At 44.5% G+C, this 20,408-nt stretch overlaps 1 long non-coding RNA gene across 3 annotated transcripts in view; it reads right to left on the reverse strand.

Annotated features, from left to right (window-relative positions):
* LOC140613319 (uncharacterized) overlaps positions 1–20,408 on the reverse strand; it is a 128,103-nt gene that overhangs the window by 50,453 nt on the left and 57,242 nt on the right. The window contains exons 3-4 of one of the 3 annotated variants that reach the window (XR_012014466.1): positions 16,800–17,098; positions 2,104–2,303 (exon numbers count right to left, since the gene is read on the reverse strand). The exons of 1 other annotated variant lie outside the window; for it this stretch is intronic. This is a non-coding gene — a long non-coding RNA (uncharacterized lncRNA). The remainder of the gene's footprint in view (positions 1–2,103; positions 2,304–16,799; positions 17,099–20,408) is intronic. One more of the 3 variants, XR_012014467.1, reaches the window with a different exon arrangement.

The following is a 20,408-nucleotide window of genomic DNA, read 5'->3' on the forward strand; positions in this document are numbered from 1 at the left end:
GTTTCCTACAACTCAAATACAGAAAGAGATTGGAAAATAAATGCTGTCTTAATACTGCTTTAACACAAAACAAGTATTCTTTCAACTGTGCTTGCAATGGAACAAAACACAAGCATATGTGAGATTAATTTTCAGTGGTCAATTCATCACATACAGGATTTATAAGAGTAAGTGCTTTGCGGGGCTCTACAAAACATTCCTTCATCTTTCTAAATGCCCATGTACTCACACTAATGGTGCTCTCAGATGTTAGGAAATCTTTTGAGACAGAAGTAGAAAGGGATGGGGGGGGAGGGGATAGAGTGATGCAATATTTCTGAGTGTCATGTGATTTCACAATTTGTTTTTCAATCTGCTTGGACTTCCAAAAAGAAAGACTCTCGTATCAACAAGCACATAAACTGAAGCTTAAAACACTAAAAACAAAACCATAGAGTCTCAAACATATGACATGTATATATTCATATTATTTGATGGGATGCTCCTGAGAAATGTGAATTTTTCTCTGACAGGTTTACCAACTTGCTTCATCTGAACACATGAACCATAAACAATACCTAATGAGAAAACTTTCTGTCTTCTTCAAGGTCAAAGTTGGAACAAGTGTAGGGAATTCAGTTTTCCTTACTCGACAATATTCATCATTCTTGTGCTCAGTATGCTCATGAAAAAATGCAAGCCTCTTATAGTTAGCACAAAGACACAGCAAATTTTCAGGGATAAAATATAAACTGATGAAACTGGTAGGATGTAAAAATACAGTTATTAACCTCTTACATTCCTAAAGTTGAAACTCTATGTTTGTCGTTGTGAAGAGTCAGTCAATGTAACTGTAAACAAGAAAAGCAATCCTTGTTTTCCCATTCTACTAATTTAAGCACCTATGACAACTTTTGCTGTTACTTAGCCCTTAACCTACTCATGCTTTCCAAGTTTCTGTGTCTTTTTCCACTATCTGTTGAGCATTTTAGGTGCAGTACAGATAGCTCAGTGATAATAGGTAAGTGAGGAGGAAGGAAAAAAAAAATCAAGTTCCAAAGTGGCATTATGAATAGCAGCAATAAAACATAATTGTCTGGAAAGGACAGCCTTGGAGGCAGGTGGGTCAAATAAAATATGCCCTTGGTTTGGACTCTGGAGATGCTTTGACTTTCTCTATTAAGCATTTATTTGGTAAATAATAACCAGTTAGCTTTTCTGTGACTCTTGATTTTTAAAAAAGGTTAAAAGCAAATGAAAACATGACTTTGTTTGTGTGTTTATTTATTTTTGTAACCTCTACACCCAACGTGCAGCTTGCACCCACAACCCCAAGATCAAGTCACATGCTCTTCCACCTGAGCCAGCCAGGTGCCCTAACATGAGTTTATTTTTTAAAGGAAATTTAGCAATTAAAATATAAAGTGGCATGAATAGATTATATGGCAATATAATGTAAATTGTTTAGTTGCCAGATCCAGAAGCCTGAGACAATCTTCACATAATTGCAGAGTCTCACTGTGTAATTCTTCCAATATTTTTGGATTTTTTTCACCTTTACTATCCCACATCATATTTTTTTTTAAGATTTTTAATTTATTTATTCATGAGAGACACAGAGAGAAAGAGGCAGAGATACAGGCAGAGGGAGAAGCAGGCTCCATGCAGGGAGCCCGACGTGGGACTCGATCCTGTGACTCCAGGATCACGCCCTGTGCTGAAGGCGGTACTAAACCGCTGAGCCACCCAGGGATCCCCCCACATCGTATTAATGGGTACCAACACGTTTATTTCATTCAAGTCCTAGCCAACTTTTCCATATAGATTAAGAAGTATTCTCCCATACAGCTGTATTTTAAGTCCTATGCATTTAACATTTCTGTATAGAAAAAGAATACACCACGCTAGAATTGTGATGATATGATGAATCACATGTCAGTAGCAAGTTATTATATAAAGTTGAAGCTTGTTAGAGCAGAAATGGTACTAAAAATAAAATCTCCCCCCTCCCCATAAACTCTTCTAATTCCCAGGGCCATCATTTTTAAATAAATCTTGCATATATTTCTTCCATATCTTGCTAGTTTGAGAGCATTAACATTTGCAAAGTGTGCAATTCATTACCAGGTAGTAATTCAAGCAAAGGAAGAAATCTGGCTGGATCAGTGATGTGTCAGCAAGGCCTGAATCACGGGAGGTTGGTCTCTGGTGTATCCTCTTGGTCCAAAAAGTAGGAGGTGGTGGTCCACTGAGCCAGGAATTGCCTGGCAGTATCAACATCCTGGCTGTTGCTCAGGGTAGGTTGCATTTTTTGGCTTTTGCTCCTGAAACAAAAGTTCAAGTGTGAAAACCGGGACTGAAGCCTCTTCTCGGCTGGAACCAGGACACCCCCAGTTCAGCCAGAAGTTAGTTTGAGGGTGTAGTGGCCCAGCATTCCAGGAGTGGCACATGTCAGCAAGATGTGTGCCAGGGCCATGTCCCAACTGCAGAGCAGGACTTGCCACACATCCTTCACTTCATGAATATACTGCATTTCTGGGCGCCTGGGCAGAGACACTGTTGGGACAGAATCAAGATGTGACTTCGTGCTGAGTCTATTATCTCAGCCGGGGTAGGCATGGATCTGAGAAGAGTTAGGCTGTGGCCTCTAGATTGCAAACCTCCTTCCTTCCCCACAGTGCACGGGATCCTTTATCCTTTATGCTTTGCTTCATGTCCCTGAAGAGTAAAGAGCTCATGTTTCCCCCTTGCTCCTTTTGCATCACCAAATACTTCCACAAGAGTGGTCTCCAAAGCTGACTGCATTAGAAGGAAGAAACACCTTCAGACCTGTGCTTCTGACACAATGTGTCCCTTGTGGACCTTTCTCTAAACACCTGCAAACATATATGTTAAGTGTTTCCAAGAGTTTGAGCCTTCTGGAGGTTTGTTTTGTTTTTACAAAAATGGGCAGCATGGAGCCTCTTTTCCCTCTGCCTGTGTCTCTGCCTCTCTCTCTGTGTCTCTCATTAATAAATAAATAAAATCTAAAAAAAAAAAAAAAAAAAAAAAAAAGGTCTCTCGATGTTCTCTTTATCTGCTGAAAATGTGTGTGCACCTGGCAGTTGGAGGGGGTGTAGATGAATGTGCCTTTCTCTTCTCCCTCCCAGCCTCGCTCCATGAGCTGACTCTGTGTGACCTCATGACAGAGAGAGCTTTCTGGTGTGGCATCTGGGGCCTGGGCCATGCTGCAGAGGCGTGGCCACCGACACAGAGAACATCTGGTTTTCAGGTACAAGTCACACGGCCAAGACTCAGGTGCTGGTGTTTCAGAGCCTCACCCAGTCCGGGAGCAGAATGATTTTAACCAGCTAGTAGGAAATATATGAGTGAGTTTGCAATATATGATTTAGCTGAAAATGTCAGTGATTTGAATACAATGAAATTGGTATGAAACTTGCCAGTGGCTACAATTTGTGGTTCACTTCTGTGCTGCTTTTAGCACAAGAAGCAAGTATGATGATATATGTGCGAAACGGCAGTCTCATCAGCTGTTAACTTACACATAGACAGAAAATACAGTGCTTTTCACACCTCCTAATTGCTTCTCTGTTAAGGAAAGTATAACTGCAAACTCTGAAAGTATAGTATCCCCTTACGTGATTGTCTCATTTCATTATCAGGTAACATATGATGAATATTGTTGAGAAGTGACTAAAAGACACATACGTACAGGGAAGTTAGGGTTAAGGCACCACTCTCACAGAAGACAAAGACTTTCTGTTCACACTCATTTATCTCTGTACAGAAATGTGTTACTATTTTGAGATAATTACTGATGTTTTTCTTTCTTGCATTTCTCCTTTGCCCACATCAACCTGTAGGTTAGTGGAAGGGAATGCCTTGGAGTAGGAAGGTTATAGACTAAAGAAATAAATTAAAGTACTGGGTAACTTTTTGGAAGGCTAAAGTAAATAGAATTGCATTGAAAGGCAAATACTTGTATGAGAAGAAAGGATGTTTTAAGCTTCTTAAGACTTAGAGCCTGGGAGCAGCCCTGGTGGCGCAGCAGTTTAGCACAGCCTACAGCCCGGGGCCTGATCCTAGAGACCGGGGATCGAGTCCCACGTCGGGCTCCCTGTGTGGATGCTTCTCCCTCTGCCTGTGTCTCCGCCTCTCTCTCTCTCTCTCTTTCTATGAATAAATAAATACAAAATCTTAAAAAAAAGGGGGGGGGCCTGAAGGAACCAGAACCCCAGAGAGTTTCTCTTTTAAGCCACAGAATGGGTAAAACATCTGGTGTTTCTCCAGCGGGAAGAAGGGAGAGATCCAAAGGGAGAACTGGTCAGTCTATGTGCTGTCCCTGAGTGGGGGCAATAGAAACCCCATAGGGCTTAGGAAGAGTAGAGGTGGAGACTGTGGAGAGTATTGCCTCCATTCTCAGGAGGAGCTGGGTACATGGACCTGAAGGGAGCCTCCCCCGCACAACCCCCCACGTAGAGAAGGACAGTGCCCACAGTTCTGACCCCACAGTTCTCAACAGAAGAGCTGGGGTAGCAGAGAATAGCCAGGGGACCCAAAGCCTGGGGTAGGATAAGGAGTATAGAGAACGTCGGAGCATGACATCTACAGATTATGAACCGTGAGCAGCAGCAGCAGAGGCCAGCAGGGCCAAGCAGCCTGGGCTCTACCTCGAGGCCCACAGGGATGGAGGATGACAGAGACAACATGTGCCACTCCGACCTGACGTCAGGGTGATACGTATGCCCCACTCTCTATCTCCCTTTGCTAGCTCATTGCTAAAAGGGAGAAGGGAAAAGACAGAGAAAGAGCAATCCTATATTAAGTGAGAATTACAAAAATAATAATAATTAATAATAATAATAACATGAGTTTTTAATTAGCAAAATGCAGTTTTTCACGGGCAGTGGAAACAGGGCCCTTGAGCCAGACTAAGATCAGAGATGGAGAAACAGAGCTACATACGGGCATATCTGAGCCCGTGTCCGAATTTTGATGCCTGCTATCTATACACAGACGTACAGGCACGACTGAACAAGCATTTGTATCTGCCTTTTTTATAACATCATAGACCCTGGAGGCAAATAGACCTGGGCTTAAATCTTGTCCTATTATGCACTTTAATAGCTGGATGACTTGGAACAAATTTCTTGATCCAAGATTTTGCTTCAGTGAATAAGGAATAATAGTGTCTTGTAGGCTTGTTCTAAGGATTAAATGAGATACAAAGGTTACCCTAAGACCTGGCATATGGTAAGCCATTAATAAATGCTATTTACCATGATCATGGTAACACTAATAATTATTATGCATATGTTCATCTTGACTAGGAGTCTGAACTTTTGCTTGGCAAGACTTCATTACCGTTGTACATAAAGCATAGCACATCGAGCTACTAAGACTATAAATGCTTCGAGGCTAAGGGGACATTCATATATAGGTCTTTAATGTCAGTATTCGAGGTTAACCCCCTTTTATGTATTTATGTTTATTTAATTTTCCGTTTGTTCCGTTTGTTCTATGTGCCTCTAGATTTGGAGAAATCTGAAGTAAAATTCCTTTTGAGCCAAGATGGAAGTCTAAACTTTAGATTTAGAGGGAACATCTACTCCCCTGCCCCCCACCCCCTTTCCCCTTCATTCTGGCAGAAGTTTGGTGGCCAAAGGTTTACATTTGGTTTCCTCTTTGCCAAGCTCATCAGAGGCACAGCACCCTTGAGCCTCACCCTGACACCCACTAACGAGCATTACCTCATGCATAACATCCGGACTCTCCTCTAGAAGATTCAACCTTGTAGAGGTTTTATTAACGCAATAGCCCTTCTATAACTATATTTCAATATATGTAATGTGGTAGCAGTATCTTCAATATCTCTGGGGCTTCCATCTGATCTGAGAGATTTCACTAGACAAAGTATCCAAGATGCCTCACCACACCTCTGGCCTAAGCATCCTCCCTCTCTTATTCAAGGGTGAGTGGGCAATCCTAATTCTACCCAGTAAGCTATCAAAGTGCAAAGCCTGCAGAAAACCCTGTCCCCAGTAATAAAGCAACACATGTAATAAAACAGCACAGCCATCTAGGGGCTACTAGCCCATGCTGAATTGGGCAGAAGAGGCATAATGAAGTCTTCACTGGTTTTTTGGGTGGCCTCAAATAAAGCATCGAATCTCCTGACTCTGTTAACTTATCTTTTTTTTTTTAATATTTTATTTATTTATTCATGACAGACACAGAGAGAGAGAGAGAAGCAGAGACACAGGCAGAGGGAGAAGCAGGCTCCATGCAGGGAGCCTGCCGTGGGACTCGATCCCGGGCCTCCAGGGTCACACTCCAGGCCCAAGGCTGCACCAAACCGCTGGGCCACTGGGGCTGCCCCCGTTAACTTATCTTTAAGAGGGGGATAATGATACTGTGCCAGTTCACCTCAAAGGAGTATTATCTAAAGCTAGAGATTACACTGTTGAAGAACCAAGACTACGCACGTGCTGTGATTTTCACTAACCAGCACTGGTTTTATTCATATGGTGAGTCTGTTTCCTGTCACTATTACCTATATTAATACAAACAGTGGATAACAGCATTTTCATCTTGAGTCCCTAGATTTTTTTTTTTTTTTAATTTATGATAGTCACAGAGAGAGAGAGAGAGAGAGAGAAAGAGAGGCAGAGACATAGGCAGAGGGAGAAGCAGGATCCACACAGGGAGCCCGACGTGGGATTCGATCCCGGTTCTCCAGGATCGCGCCCTGGGTCAAAGGCAGGTGCTAAACCGCTGCGCCACCCAGGGATCCCGAGTCCCTAGATTTTTTAAGACAGACCCATCATTCACTCACTTTGGTCCCTGAGTCTTTTTCCTAGATCCTGCAACAAACCATTTCCCTTAGAGAGTAGGTTCTATCCTACCAAATGTGCAGTATAGAGGCATAGGCTTTGGCCAGATAAAAGCTTGCCAATGCAAGTTGGCCAGATGTCAGCTGAATTAGGCCTCCCCTCACCCACAGATGTTTTACTTCATCTAATTATATTGTGGAGAAGTTGTACATACATCAACATTTGGCAAATACTCGATTAGCAGAACTGTGGTATTAATAAGAACAAATGTCCCTTGGCATATGAACATATTATCAGAGTATCCAGAAGTTCCTGTATTCTTCAGAACTCAACTAGAAATGTTGATGACTCATTCTCCAGTCACACTTAGAAAAACATATGTTGTGTACATTTGTGGAATAAACACATACAAAGTTGCAAACTGTCACTTTTAACTCTAAAGGCAACTCACTGACATTTGAAACAGCAGGAAATATTGTTTTTTGCCTAGTATTCAAGTTTCCTAGGGGTCCATGGACTTGCTAGGAGACTTAAAAGCAAGCCCTGGTCTACTGGGATGAGTGCCAGCTTTTGGCTTAAGTCTGGCTGTGGAAAATCCCAGAGTAGATCTAGGAATATTCTGATTTGGGATGGGTGTTGAGATCATCACCACCATCACCCTTCTGTGTAGATCCAGCCCTTCTGTATTCTTCCTTTCTCAGAGAGGACGCTTTGGGAAGGCCTTCATATTAATGCAGGCCTCCCTGACTTCAGATCTGGGAGATAAGAAGACTACTGAGTGGAGTCCACGTGTGTGGCCTTATAGTGCACCCAGCAATATCATTTCATGGGGGTATATTCAAAGAACAGAGTATAATCGAGGACAGTCATAGTAAGACCTAGAATTCCTCTCCTGACTTTGTGTCCGAAGTACATTATAAATTCCTTCAGGTGGGGGTCCATGGCCATTTCGTTATGCATTTTGTGGGCTATACATTCAGAGATTCTAGGAAAAGTGGGTTCTGTGATGATTCAAATCACAATCTTTCGTTTTTTAAGATTTTATTTATTTATTCATAAGAGACACAGAGTGAGAGGCAGAGACATAAGCAGAGGGAGAAGCAGGCTCCCCACAGGGAGCCTGATGTGGGACTCAATCCCAGAATCCAGGGATCATGACCTGAGCCAAAGGCTCAATCAAAAAGCCACTCAGGTGCCCCAAATCACAATTTGAATTAAGGCAAGGAGTCATGTTTATTTTTTGGAAATAGAAATGAAGTAAACTGTGTCATTTTTCTGTGTCAGTCTGATTAAGAAGGAATATACTTTATATTCATCGACTTTTCTCAGTAAACTGCATACAAAGAGTGGTTCATATATTATAAAAACTGCCACCTCTTGGCTCCCAAGTGTATTTCCACAATTATGTTAATGGAATTTTTATCAGATACTTGCTCCCCGCCCCCTTTTTTGGGCCATTTTATTGTGAAACTTATTGTGGTCTCCAAAATTGTAGGCTATTGGTCTTAAATATTGACAGGAGTTCAGGACATGGTACCCTGAAATAGGACACTGTGGCATAATCAATTTGAGAAACAGCACAAGTAGCAAGGACTCTCCGACCCTCCCCTAAGGCAGGTCATAACACCCTTATGTGAGGGGTGACCTTCTCATCCCCGGAGGAATAAGGATGCATCCTTATTTTCAAGATGTTGAGAGGAATCTGAATAAACATCTCTTGCTGTTTCCCCCAATTTGTGTGGTAACAAAAAGCTCATACTCCCTTCTGAGCCTATCACATTTCCCCATGACCTTCCACCTTTTGTTACATCTATCCTAAAAATCACTAGGGTCTAAGTAACATCATCATGTCCTCATTTCCTTAGGAGGGCTCCCAAGTCACATGAAACCTCTCATAAATGAATATGATTTTTCTCTTCTTTGTTACTCTTTTGTTACCCAAACCCCAGCTGAGAACTTAGAAGTGTAAAAGAAAGTTATTTTTCCTCCTTACATCAGCAAAGTAGTTAAGGAGGTAATGAGTTGTCAACAGTAGCCAAGAACAGGGTAATTTCTAGAGGATGAGAACAGTAGTCACACTGTGTGAAGTATTAATTCTCAAAAAGAAAAAGAGCAGCAGAGGAGTGGTACCACTGTCAAAAGTAACCCCTCCCATCTCAGAAGTCTCCCAACAGGTGGTATTATGCATCAGAATTGGCCCCATGGTGTTTATTGTTTCTCTTAGGTACATGAGACCAATATATGTGGGGGTTTTGGAGCATTATAGCCAGAAAGTTTTTAATAATTAAGGAATAAATAAGCCTTAATGAAGCTTTGTATCATCATATTCCTAAACACAATGGCAGAGGTTTTCATGTTCTTGTTAGGTTTAATCTTTCTGCATTCAACTTTTAAAGATGCATACTTTTTAACAGGAAAAGAACTTCAAAGTCTGTTACTCTGTGGACTATCATAGATCTCTAAGTCAGAGAACTATCTATTCCAACCCCATGTTCATGGGTAATCCCCTGCTAAGTTTTAGCATGGTAAAATAAGGAAGCCATTTGTGGTGTATGTGTTGTTTTAGATATAGTTGACATATAGTGTTACATTAGTTTCAGGTGTACAGCATAATGATTCTATATTTGTTGATACCTGCCTTTTCATTGACTTCCGCTTAGAATTGGTGAAGCACAGAGGTACTTCGCAAAAGCTTTCTAAACAAGTAAATAAACTCATTTCTTTATTCGGCAAATACAATTGACTATATTCATTGCTGAATTCTTTCCAGTACCAACATACTCATCGAAATAGACCAGAACAGTCCCATCCTGAATAATCTTTGATAAAATAGACACTTACAGCATATCATAAAGAAAAGAGAGCTGGTGTTGGAATCCAGATCTACCTCTACCAACTCCTAGACATCCAGGTTCTGGGTAAAATATCTATAATTCACTGCCTGTCTATAAAATGAAGGGTGTAGAAATGAGGCAGACAGCGATACGATTAAGATCTTGGGAGTTGCAGTTGGACAGGCCTGCATTCTAATCCAATTCTATTCTGCTGCTTGTTAGTTGAGTATCCTTGGGCAAGTTACTTAAACTTCTTATATCTAAATTTCCTTATAACACCACCTCACCTCATGAAGTTGTTACAAAAGTTAAAAGGATAGCAACAGTGCTTCCTCAGTTCAGTGTCTGGTTCTTAACAATATTCAGTGACTCTGGTTTGTAAAAAGAAATCCTGAAAGAACTTTTGGGATCATGAGGCATAAACCTCTTCATTTTTTTATATGAGAAATGGAGGCCCAGACATTACGGATCGTGTCCAAGGTCACTGAACCCACAGGCGTGTGATGCATAGTCCCAAAGCTTTTATGAGTTCTCTGATCTGGTGAGAGTACTATCTCTCTGTGACCTAATCTCCTATTTACTAAATATATGGACTATTAAACTAGGTGATCAAGTTACTGTCCATGTAAAAATGCCAGTAATTACACTGCTGTTTGTTGAGGCCCTTCTTTTTTTTTTTCTTTTTTTTTTTTTTTAAAGATTTTATTTATTTATGATAGTCACACAGAGAGAGAGAGAGAGGCAGAGACACAGGCAGAGGGAGAAGCAGGCTCCATGCAGGGAGCCCGATGTGGGATTCGATCCCGGGTCTCCAGGATCGCGCCCTGGGCCAAAGGCAGGCGCCAAACTGCTGCGCCACCCAGGGATCCCATGTTGAGGCCCTTCTATGTTGAGGGCACGCTGCCAGGTATTGTGGGTGTCATAATGGGCTTATGAGAATCTGTGTCTGGTCTCAAGAGGGTTTACAGCTGAGTTGGAGACATTTATGAGACTTGTAAACTATGGGGATAGCTACATGACTTGGCCAAAGTTGACGTGTCCTAAGAATGGGCCATGAATGTATGTCACAAGGTCCTACAGACAGTGAGATCCACCTGGGTGTCAATGGTGGCTTCATAGAGAAAATGGGACTTTACCTGTGCATTAAGATTAAGCTGGATTAGAATACACAAAGAGTAGAGGGCAGGGTGTGATGTTCCTTTCAACAGCCTGTATAAAAGTAGTGAGGTAGAAAAGAACACCTTTAAGTACGGGGCACTCACCGAAAAGCACTTGTTCACTCATTTCTTATATGGACCCTAGTCCTCTCAGCGTGTTCTGTTTTCACAAGTAGCAGTGGATGTTTTCCCAAGTGTGCATGTGTGTGTACTTATGTTCACACATGAGTCTGAACTCCTCACTTAAAATACTGGCCAGGGGATCCCTGGGGGGCGCAGCAGTTTGGCGCCTGCCTTTGGCCCAGGGCGCGATCCTGGAGACCCGGGATCGAATCCCACATCGGGCTCCTGGTGCATGGAGCCTGCTTCTCCCTCTGCCTGTGTCTCTGCCTCTCTCTCTCTCTCTCTCTCTCTGTGACTATCATAAATAAATAAAAATTTAAATAAATAAATAAATAAATAAATAAATAAATACATACATACATACATACATACATACATACATACATACTGGCCAGGAAAACACCAAGGACTTGTGAATCTCCAAAGTTCAACCCCCAGAAAAGGAGAGGTCATCTCTGAGCTCACTTGCTCTTGACTCTCACTCCAATCTATTAGCCCATTCTGGCTCCTCTACCTCCCCCTTCTCTTTATTTCCACTGCTAGCCACCAGCCCCGGTATCAGCCTTCATTACCCACTGCACTACAGGTGCCCCCATACATTCCCCACACAGCAGTCTTCTAGCAATGCAAATCATATCAGGGAACCCCCTGCTGAAAACCTTTCAAGGACTCCCAGTTTTACTGAGCATATAATCCAAACTGTAATGGCCTTTAAGGCTTCCCAGGATATGGTTTCCTTACCACTCTGACCTCACATCATGTTACCCATTTCCTTAGTCACTTGCAGTTCCTTGAACCAGCCAAGGTGCTTCCCAGCTGAAGGTCTATGGGTTTGCTGTGCCCTCTGCTTGAAACACTCCTCCCCCCTCTCCCCACTTCCTGCTACCTTCTTTCCTTTCAAACTTCAGCTGAAATGTTACCTACTCAAGAGAGGCTTTCTTTGATCTGACTCTGTAAACAAATTCTCTCTGCTAGTCTCTAAGATAGTGCTTTAGGATTTTTCCTTTCCAGTACTTATCAATTTCTTAAGAATTTTTATTTTTTAGTTTTTTAAAGATTTTATTTATTTATCCATGAGAGACACACACACACAGAGGCAGAGACACAGGCAGAGGGAGAAGCAGGCTCCATGCAGGGAGCCGGATGCGGGACTCGATCCGGAGCCTCCAGGATCGAGCCCTGGGCTGAAGGCAGGCGCTAAACCGCTGAGCCACCCAGGGATCCCCAATTTCTTAAAAATTTTTAATACTTAGTGAATTTGTCTGTTGTTTGACTTACTAAATGTTTGTTTTCCCTACCAGGGTATAACCTCTATGATCAGGTCTTGTCCACCTTGTTCACTTTTCAGTCTCCAGAATCCAATAGTGAAAATTTCAGAAATTAGTGGATGAATTTATAAAAGGAAATAAATGGAAAATCATTATAGCAAATGTCTCACAGAATGCAGCTGCTTTAGTGATGGCATCACTCTCGATTCTGTAAATGGGAGACTACAGGTGTTTACAGCACTTGAAGGGTAATTCTAAAAGAAATATTCCATTATTGCAAGAGATTGACTGTTACCTCGAATGAGGAGAAGACTCAGAGCTGCTTGGAGAGGTTGTTGGGAGACTGGTCACTAACCTCCATCCATAGCTAAGCTCATTGGGTTTATACCTGGAAAGTAACACATTTCTGTCTCCAAAATCTAATGAATTACTACATGGCAAGGGAACTGCTCTATAATTTAAAGGGCAAATGTTATATTCTGTCTAGTGACTGCTATTCTATTCTTAAGTTTTTCCCGCTGAGGACAAAAGGAAAGGGCTCTTGCCTGGCTATTCTACATCACTTACCACTTTTCTGGACAACTGGTGATTATAAGCATTCCCTTGATTTCAACTTCCCTTATTTCTCTCCCAGCTTTCCTCTCATAATCAAAGACAATTAAATACTCGCCCAGAAGTTTTACAATCTTACCCAAGGTCATTGAACCAATGTACTAATAACATATATTCCCAAACCTTTTATTAGTGCTGTGATCTGGACAAAACAATACATCCTTGTGACCTAACCAATCAATCAAGTTCAATAACAGTGACAAGACACAAGATTTCATTTACTGAGGGATTTTTTTTCAAATGTGCGTAGCATTATGCTAAACCTTTTATAGGCATCATCTCTTCTAATCCTGCCTACAAGCCCATGAAACAGTAATTATAATCTCCATTTCACAGAGGAGGAAACTGAGGCCTAGTGAGGCTAAGAAACTTGCCCAAGCTCATACTTGTAAAGTGAACTTGAGTTTCAAACTCAACTTTGAACCTGTAAGCGCCAAAGCAGTCTCAATATGGATCAGCTAATAAAGCAAATCAGAATCAAGCACATTTTTTTAACATCAAATGATATACACATTTAGTTAAGCTTTTAAATATATATTTTTTTAAACTTTTATTTATTTATGATAGTCACACACACAGAGAGAGAGAGAGACAGAGACACAGGCAGAGGGAGAAGCAGGCTCCATGCACCAGGAGCCTGACGTGGGATTCGATCCAGGGTCTCCCGGATCGCGCCCTGGGCCAAAGGCAGGCACCAAACCGCTGTGCCACCCAGGGATCCCGCTTTTAAATATTTTATACAGAAATATTTTGACCTGTCCTTTTGTTAAAGGGTTGCACATAAGTATGTTTCTGGTTACAAATAGTTTGAGTATATTAGATTCCATCTCTGGTCCCTAGAACTCATTTTTGCTTTCCTGGCCCCTCAGCATCTATTTTCAGGTTTCCTTATTTTATATGATTGGTAGCTTTTCCCTTCTTATAAGAAAATTGGGCAGCAATACTTCTCTGTAACCTTGGTGAGTCAGTGCAACCTCTAATTACTTCAGTCTCCTTCTTTGCAAGAAAAGCTGTCAAAATACAACTCTTGAATGTCTTGCATCGCCACACACACACACACACACACACACACACACAGACACACACACACAGGAATAAAGAAGGATGCAATTCTCCCAAAGAAGCAGAATGACTGGCAACAGCTGGCACAACTTCTATAGACTCAGTCTGACTCTGTCTTGGAAATCAGCCTCAAAATCAGAACTACCCCACCCAGACCAGGACTATCTCACTAACTAGCTACACTTACTGACAATACCTGCCTTCGCCTTTCAGCAAAGATGTAAGCATTACCATTAATATTTTGGAAGACTGACAAAGTATCATTTGTACCTCAGGACAACCTGCTATTAGTGAAGGCACAAGGCCCACAACGACATGGCTCCCCTGTCCTTTGGTAACCCATACCAAATTATTATCAAATATGTTTGCAGTCTTTAGAATAATTTACGTGTTAGAAAAGGTGACTGGACACAATCACAAAAACCTGGAGATTTGTTTTGTCTTGTTGCTAAAACAAGGGGCAAATCAGAACAGTTAATACGGCTTTCCCCCCAGTTACCCAGCATTCAAAGCTACCACTGTGGTCACATTTATAATCATGTGTGTGTGACAATTTGATGCATAATTTTCAACACATGTTTCATTAATCCATTCTTCCTGTGCTTCATTTAAAATACTGGAAACTATAAAAAGATCTGCGTGTCACTCCCCTGCCAGGAAAAAAGAAAGAAAAGAAAAAAATAAATGAAAAATCTCACAAACAAGAAAGAAAAAAAGAGGGACCCCTGGGTGGCTCAGCGGTTGAGCATCTGCTGTTTGCCCAGGGCGGGATACCAGAGTCCCGGGATCGAGTCCCACCATCAGGCTCCCTGCATGGAGCCTGCTTCTCCCTCTGCCTGTCTCTGCCTCTCTGAGTCTCTCCTGAATAAATAAACAAAATCTTAAAAAAAGAAAAAAGAAACAAAAAGCCTCACAAACACGAAAAAAAAAAAAAGAAAAGCCTGGCAAACACAAAAAAGAAAAAAGAGCCTCTCGCGGCGCAGAGCCCCGCAGTCAGCCAGCAGTCACCAGGAATCACTCACAGTCAACCTGCAGGCAGCCCCGCAGTCTCCCTGCAGTCACCCTCGCAGTCACCCCGCAGACACCCCCGCAGTCTCCTCCGCAGTCACCCTGCAGTCACCCCCGCAGTCTCCCCTCCGCAGTCACCCCCGCAGTCTCCCCTCCGCAGTCACCCCCGCAGTCTCCTCCGCAGTCACCCCCGCAGTCACCCCCGCAGTCTCCCCTCCGCAGTCACCCCCGCAGTCTCCTCCGCAGTCTCCTCCGCGGTCACCCCCGCGGTCACCCGGCAGTCTCCCCACAGTCTCCCCTCGGCAGTCACCCCCGCAGTCTCCTCCGCAGTCACCCCGCAATCTCCTCTGCAGTCACCCGGCAGTCACCCCCGCAGTCTCCCCGCAGTCACCCCCGCAGTCTCCCCGCAGTCACCCCCGCAGTCACCCCGCAGTCTCCTCCGCAGTCACCCCCGCAGTCTCCCCCGCAGTCTCCTCCGCAGTCTCCCCCGCAGTCACCCCGCAGTCTCCTCCGCAGTCACCCCCGCAGTCTCCCCGCAGTCACCCCCGCAGTCTCCTCCGCAGTCACCCCGCAGTCTCCCCCCGTCACCCCGCAGTCTCCTCCGCAGTCCCCCCGCAGTCTCCCCCCGTCACCCCGCAGTCTCCCTGCAGTCTCCCCGCAGTCTCCTCCGCAGTCCCCCCGCAGTCCCCCCGCAGTCTCCCCGCAGTCTCCCCCCGTCACCCCGCAGTCTCCTCCGCAGTCACCCCGCAGTCTCCCCCCGTCACCCCCGCAGTCTCCTCCGCAGTCCCCCCGCAGTCTCCCCGCAGTCTCCCCCCGTCACCCCGCAGTCTCCCTGCAGTCACCCCCGCAGTCTCCCCCCGTCACCCCGCAGTCTCCCTGCAGTCACCCCCGCAGTCTCCCCCCGTCACCCCGCAGTCTCCTCCGCAGTCACCCCGCAGTCTCCCCCGTCACCCCGCAGTCTCCTCCGCAGTCCCCCCGCAGTCTCCCCCCGTCACCCCGCAGTCTCCTCCGCAGTCACCCCGCAGTCTCCCCCCGTCACCCCGCAGTCTCCTCCGCAGTCCCCCCGCAGTCTCCCCCCGTCACCCCGCAGTCTCCCTGCAGTCTCCCCGCAGTCTCCTCCGCAGTCCCCCCGCAGTCTCCCCGCAGTCTCCCCCCGTCACCCCGCAGTCTCCTCCGCAGTCACCCCGCAGTCTCCCCCCGTCACCCCGCAGTCTCCCTGCAGTCACCCCCGCAGTCTCCCCGCAGCCTCCCCCGCAGTCACCGGGCGGCACGGCCCCGGCGAGCACTCGCAGGCCCGGGAGCGCCCGCGGGGCCCAGGGGCGGGGGAGCCGCCGCTGCGGGCGCGGGCAGGGCTTCCAGGAAGCCGCGGGCTCGGCTGACTTCGCGGCGGCGGGTCGGGTCGGGTCGGGCCGGGTCGGGGCCGCCTCGGCCGGCACGTAGCGCCCGGCGTGACTCAGCGCCGAGTCACGGCTCCCGCCGCCGCCGGGGCTGCCCCGTCCGCCCTCCCCGCCCCCCTCCCCCCACCCCCCACCCCCGGGCCCGCCTGCGCGCCAGCAGCCCCGCCGCCGGCGGCCGAGCGGGAAGGAGCGGCCCCCGGACGCGCCTTGAATCCCGACGGGGGGCGGGGGGGGCGGCGACGGGCCGGCTGCTCTGGCCTCGGGCGCTCCCTGGCCCCACTAATCAAATGCTTCCATCAGAGGCTTGTTGGGACAGATCCCTAACGTCGTCCTTCCACGGTGACTTAGAGATGACCTCCGCTCCGGCTTTGCTTCTGTCGTCCCAGGCCTGCATCTTATTTTTATCCCCCGTTTTCTTAGGTTATCTTTTCAATATGTTTGGTGACTTGTCTTGGCACAAACCCACAAGTGCAGTGACGCAAATCAGGTTGGAACTTGGCACGATGCGCGGGCTTGAGTGACTTACTGTAAAACCGGGGAACACTTCATAAAGGCGTTGGCATCTGCCACCGCAGTTGCTGGTTGGATGCCAGGCTCATTTTCAGGCTGTCACTACCCTTTGAAAGGTCCTGGGACAGGCTGTTAGAATGCAGATTCTCGAGCAGTCATCCTTACTTCTTCCTCTCTCGGACTCCACGTGGAGAACAATGGGACAGCACGACTTCTGCAGCTGCAGCCTGTGCCCACTTGCCTGGAGAGTGACTGGGGCCACGTGGCCGCAGTGCAGGTTCTCAGACCCCACTCCAAACTACAGCCTCAGAATGCCTGTGGGGAGGCCCAGAAATAGACCCTATTAATAAGCAGTCCACAGAGTCGCCTGCCTACACTTAAAGTTCCAAAACTACTAGCCAGAGGAGGACCCTGTGACACATTACTCTGTGAAGACACCAAGAAACATCCTCATAATGCACAGCACTTTGTCCTAAGATTGATTTTGAAGTTCTGATACTGGGCAACCCTATTTCTAAAACTGGTTTTATATGCAATATTGTTTAACGTATGTTAATAGAGACAGTTTTGTTTTGTTTTGTTTTTTTAATTAGACATTTGGCTACAAAATACAATGTAGTACCTACACAGTCAGTTTTATTTCAGGCCGGTTACTTCCTAAACCTGCTTTACACCAGAATTATCCACAGAGACTTTAAACACCAATTCCCGGACCAGACCTCACACCTAAAGAGACACTATCTCTGAAGGCGATACCTAAGAACAGACCATTTGGAAAGCCCTGAAAGTTAGTCTCTGGACCAAGTGATCACGCTTCCCAAGTACAAGAGAAACTTCATTAACTTCAAGATAATTGGCCTGTGCTGCTCCCTTATGGTGCCCATTCATCTCTGTTCGCACTGTTTCCTTTTGAAATCTCAACTTAATCTCTCTCTGTGTGTGTGTCTCTCATGAATAAACAAATTAAAAAAAAAAAAAGACAACCTGAGATCTCAACTTAAAAAATAAAATGAAAAATGACCACATAAGATATCAACTTGGTATTATATTGATAAATGTATATCTCTAGAAAGGAAACTTGAAATCTTTGTGTTCTAAAACTTTTTTTTTTTTTTTTTTTTTTTTGAGGGGGGCTGTGGGAGAGGTTGGAGATTAGAGAATAATCTGGGAGGGAGTATATTTTGAAAATTTTCCTATTCTTCCCTGGGATATTTTATTTGTTTACTCATGGTCTTTTCATCTCACTGGGTAAGTTTCCCCATTTTATCCCTGTTAGCATTGTGGCAAAAAGCCTAGATGTGACACATCTCTGACAAGCACCTCCCATTGTTGACCCTCTTACATATAGTCTTGCTTCTCCAAGTGCGGCCTTTGGGCCAGCAGCATGGACATCACCTGGAAACTTGTAAGAAATGCAGACTCTCAGGTGCCACCAGAACTATACCACAACCGAATCAACAGGTTAGCAAGATCTCCAAGTGATTTGCGTGTATAATAAAATATTGCAAGTACCAGTTTGTAGTAATGGTAACAATCTAAGGCTGATGGTTAAAAACGAGGAAGTAAGAGGTGAGGGTGAATTAGTTTCCTGGGGCTGCCTTAGCAGAGTACCACAAACTGGGTGGCTTAGAACAACAGAAATGTGTTCCTCCAGAGTTCTGGAGGCCAACAGCCCAAAGTCAAGGTATCCATAGAGACGTGTTCTACCTATGGTACTGGATAAGACAAAATTCATAATGAAATTAGTCTGACCATAAAAGTAAGCCCAAAAATAAATAAAAAAGTAATTATAGCTAAAACTAGGACCACATTTTTTTTAAATTTTTTATTTATTTATGATAGTCACAGAGAGAGAAAGGGAGAGAGGCAGAGACACAGGCAGAGGGAGAGGCAGGCTCCATGCACCGGGAGCCCGATGTGGGATTCGATCCCAGGTCTCCAGGATCGTGCCCTGGGCCAAAGGCAGGTGCCAAACCGCTGCGCCACCCAGGGATCCCAAACTAGGACCACATTGACAGGCAAATGGAAAATCTCTTAGGATCAGGGTAAGAAAATGAAGGGAATCCTTCCAACGTCAGGGAAAGATAAGAGTAGGACCAGAGGGGCAGCTCTGAGATAGGCTCCTGACTGTTCGTAGTGGGCATCTGTTCTGCTGGCCCAGGATTCTTTCTCCCTCTTTCCCTTAGTTAAGAAAGTTCTCATCATCCTCCCTAACATTTCAGTGTAGGACATCCCGCACTTTCTCTTCCCCCTTCCTCCCAAGGGTGAAACACGTGACTCTTTAATATCTGTCCTGCACATCTCAATCTGGTTGAGTCCCAAAAAGGCAGAAAGCGGCTGAAGCAGAGTCATTTCAGTCCTCGTGCTCGAAGACACTGAACAGATGTGGCAGTCTGTCCACTGAGAATAGCTAGTAACCCTAGCTGCTGTGCTCCCCAAGTCCCAGTTGTTTAACTTCTTTTGTTCTCAGAGTGACCCAGTGTCTTTCCAAGTGTTTTTAATTTGTTTTAAAGCTTAATATGTTTCATGTTTATTTTTAACTTGCTATTTTAGACTATTTCTTGTTATTGTAATTTATTGTTAATTATCTTAATGGGGCCAAGAGTTTGCCCCAGTTGGTTTCTATTGCTTACAATAAATGAGCCTAACTGTTATGAAATTATTGCTGGGGAGAGCACATATTGCCCACAGCCACCCCACTAAAACAATCTGAATGTTGTCTGCATCCATAACAAATACAACTCTTGAAATATAACAAAGATCTTTTCAGGGTTTTTTTTCCCCAATTGATTTTACCAGCTCTCATTTATTGCCCTATATTTCAAGCTGAGTCATTCTTCCCTTCTGAACCACCCAAATTGCCAGGGGGCGCAAAAGAGAGAATCACTCTTGTTATGCTGCTTGTAGACACCAATAATCTTCTTTATGTTGCCTCCAATTCCTCATTGTGGTTTTCATGATATTTGCAATATTAAGGAGATTAAAGAAAAGTACTCCAAAGTTTCTAATTAGAGCTATTTTACCAGGGGGCTAGTTGGCAAAAAGAGTCTCTGTTATGCCAGACTAAATGTGATCTTTCCTTCTCAAGCAAAGATTAGCCTAAGGCCTTTGTACTGGCCAAGACTAAGAGATGTTTTTTTGAACTCTACTGATAAAATTTAATTTGATCAAGATACATCATCTTATCAAAATCCATACTCCTTATTCTCCTCCTTCCCCCTTCACATTAATTTCCTTAATTTTATCTTATGCCAGTAGTAGTATGGTGGGTACGGTTTCATTTGGCTGGAGTAGGGAGCATATAAGGAGGAGTAAACACAACAAAGTAGCTGTTTTGAAGTTACTATAGTGAATCATGAATGTCATAGTGAGGTCTTCGTACTTAAATGTAACTTTTTTTTTTTTTTGAAAGTTTACTTACTTGAGAAGGGTTCATGGGCACACAGGAAGATTCCCGGCTAAGCAAGGAGCCTGACCAGGGGCTCCATCCCATGACCGTGAGATCATGATCTGAGCCAAAATCAAGAGTCAGACACTTAACTGACTGAGTCACCTAGGTACCCCTTATATGTAATTCTCTACTGTTTTTTTTTCTTAATTTTTTTTTAAATTTTTTATTTATGAT

The sequence above is a fragment of the Canis lupus genome, chromosome 2 (genome assembly GCF_048164855.1).
Source record: "Canis lupus baileyi chromosome 2, mCanLup2.hap1, whole genome shotgun sequence".
Lineage (NCBI taxonomy): Eukaryota > Metazoa > Chordata > Mammalia > Carnivora > Canidae > Canis > Canis lupus.